This window comes from Asparagus officinalis, chromosome 8 (assembly GCF_001876935.1).
Source record: "Asparagus officinalis chromosome 8, Aspof.V1, whole genome shotgun sequence".
Lineage (NCBI taxonomy): Eukaryota > Viridiplantae > Streptophyta > Magnoliopsida > Asparagales > Asparagaceae > Asparagus > Asparagus officinalis.
In genome coordinates, this window is record NC_033801.1 from 126,015,737 (window position 1) to 126,019,234 (window position 3,498).

Here is a 3,498-nt window from a genome sequence, read left to right on the forward strand (position 1 = left end):
TGCAACGCATTGACTGGCGTTGACCTAGGGTTACGCGTTGACCGGCGTTGACCCTTAGGGTTTTGAATCGCCATTAACACAGTTTATACTCGTACGTTTGCTGGAGTATACACAGTTTAAGCTCTTAAGGTATTGGAGCATCGCGGTCCCAAGCGTCGGGGTTACAGGACCAACTGTTAAAGCTGATTCGTCTGCATTTGTGGATTTTATCCTGAATTTGTTGGATGCTCAAGTCACGAGACCAACAAGTGGAGCTGGTGCGTCAATGACTTGCATTTATAGAATTTTTGGCAAATCCTCAGCCATCAACGGGTTTGACAAGCCTTTACCGACTACCGTTTGAGTCGAGCTGGCATGCGGATTGTTTAAGTCCGTTCCGCATGTGACGTTGTGCTAAGAGAGTTAACGCTCTTAGTGCTACGATATTGAATACGTAGACTTCGTCTTTCTCACGGGAATAGACTACCCGGCGACGCGTGTTAGGCGTTGACTTTAGGATTTTTGGCTAATCCCCAGCCTTCAACGGATTTGATTAGCCTTTACCGACTACCGTTTGAGTCGGGCTAGTATGCGGATTGTCTCAATCCGTTCCGCATGTAACGTCCCACCCCCAGAATCCGGAAATGATGAACTGGGAGTGGGTTCTCCACTCCGAGCATCGGAAAGGTCCGAGGAGAGGAAGAATTTTATATTCTATCTCCCGGTGCTGAAGAGGAAGAATTTTATATTCTATCTTCGGCCGGAAAGGAGACTTGGGGTGGGATCTCCACCCCCAGAATCCAGAATGGTGAAACTAGGAGTGGGATCTCCACTCCGAGAATCGAAAAGATTCGGATAACCCTAACTGTCGGAAGGTTTGATTACCGAACTAAAGATGGATTTCTCGTTTATTGAGAGTGAATTGTGGTTTTGGTCCTAACTGTAGGAAGGTTTGACCAAGCAGGAGTTTGAGATGATCCTAACTGTCGGAAGGTTTGATCACTCGATTTGAAAGTGGACCTCTCGTTCATTGGAGGAATCGAGAGGGGATTTTGGCTTTGGCCCTAACTTTTATAGGTTTGACCAGAAAGCGAAGAGAGTGGAATACGGGTAGCAAAGAAAGTGCCAACCCATATTACCACTCAAAGGGAGACTTTAATGCTAGGCGTTTAGGACCTAGCACGTTAAGTCTGAGAAATGCCAACGACGGGCAAATGGAAATGTTGGTGGATCCCCTGTCGTTTAGTTTGATCAGAGGATGGTTTGGTGAGGAAAGATTAACCTATCAGAGGATTGGATCTCATCTCACGAAAACTCATAAGAGTTAGAGAATTTTGATGAAAATAAGAAGAGACACTCTGACCTTCAGAGTTCGAATGTAGATTTCTTATTCATTAATTCCACAATGATTGGGTTATCCCTAAGAATACCCATGTGGTATTCTTCCGGGAACTTCCCGATACATTGGATTATCCACCCCCAGTTTCTTTTTTGGAACGGGGTTTGACTTTGTTATCTGATCGGGTTATCCTTAAGAATATTAGTGTAATATCCTCCAGGAACTTCCCGTCAATGGCAGGAAATAGTTTAGACTCATATACCTATTGGAGTATCAGGGAGCAGTTTAACCTCTTATACCGGTCGGAGGATTGAGAAGCAGTTTATACTCGTGTACTCTTCGGAGTGTCGCCATTCTCATTTGGCTTATCCCAGCGTTATGACGCCAGCTTCAACCAAGGTTTGTATTGTATTCTTGAGAGTGATACAAGTCTTGGTGGGATGATGGATCCTCCTATGGTATTCACAATACTTCGGATCCGCAGGATCATCAGCTTCCTCCTGATTCATGATGGGCGGGAGCTTGATTTTGTTGTTTTCGAGAAGAGACTCGAAGATGGCTGGAACGTCTTCGTCTTTGAACGAGTACTCGTTTTGGAGCCTTGGATCCGAATTCTTCTGTTGTCTTCGGAACTGCTGTTGTGACGTTTGATTGACGTCAATAACTGTTGCAGGTGCGTCCTCTTCATCATGAGGTACGAGACCCGAATCCAGAGGGTTGACCATCAGTTGGCTCCTCTCGGCTTTCTTCCTCCTGAGGAAGCGTTCGACCTATTCTCCGCGTACCTTCAACTCTTTCTAGGTATTGAGCGGCTCTGCTCCCATAACGTCCAAGATGTTAATGGACAAGTTGTTCTGACAAGTCTGCAAGATGAATTCCTCCGTGACGGGATCCTTACAGTTCATTGCCTGATTGCGGAAGCGTTTGATGAAGGTATCCATCGACTCTCCGCTTTTTTGTTTCTCGTCGAAGAGTGTCCTGACCGACACCTCGGTGTCATCATCGAAGAAATGAGCGAGAAACATGCTTTCCAGGTCCTCCCAGCTGTTAATGCTTCCGGGCTTGAGACGGCGGTACCAGTCGAAGGCGGGCCCGCGAAGGGTGCCAACAAATGACCGAACCATCAAAGGCTCGTTGCCAGATATCACTCCCAAGTGAGACTTGAAATAGATTAGATGCTGAGTGGGCGAGTCCTTCCCGTTGAACGGCGTGAAGTTGATCAGGTTGAACTTCGCCGGATATGGGATCGAGTCCCACTCTTTCGGGTAAGGACACGGAATGCCGGTCCTTTTTACCTCTCGGGCAGACATCAAGGCGTCAATTTTTCTTTCAAGATCCTTCATCTTTTCGGCCTCATCTATATCCTGTTTTGGACAATTCTCGAGAGGAATAATACGGCCATCCCCAGTGTTATCATCACTGGTGGATCCACCCCCAGCGTTGTTATTTTTAGTGGGGCCACCCCCAGCATTTTTGGGCGGTGCGTCGGCCATGATGATTCCGTCCACTTCCGGATCGCTGTCAACTGTGGCGTTCCGGGTGCGACGGCTGGATCCAACTAGCTAATTTGACAAAGCTCGGATTTATTGGTCGTGCATTTGTCTCATCTCTTGCATAGCCATTTCCATTTTGAATTTGAAGATTTCCTTCTGCCTAGTCAGGGCCTCTTCAATGATTTTGGCTATCTGCTCGGTATTGACCATGAACACTTCTCGAGCTTGCCCGATGCTAGATATTGTATCGTCGGAGGCGAGCGCGGAATAAGAATCTGAGAGCTCATCATCGGAATGTACTTCTTCATGGATCTCATAGTCGTCGTTATATCCGACGGCTTCTAGCTGAAGCTGAGCTATTCTCGATTTGACTCTGCTTCCTAGAGAGAAATTAGGGTAGGACCCACTTGAAGTAATTGGAGATTTTTCCTTGTTGACCATGTTGATGGTAACTTCTGGGAATTCATTATCTCGATCAACCGATCCTCTTTGGTGGGAACGCCCTGATTTGGGCTTCGCTGTTCCATCGGAGATTCGTTCGGATATCGAGACCCTCTGTGGAGCGGTCTTGGGGCAGCTACATGTTGATAATACTGCCCTGATAGATTTGGTACACGGACAGTGAGAGTCCGTTTCCCGGGTACTTTTCTTTTGAGATTCATTCGCACCCCCAGCCCGACGTTGCGG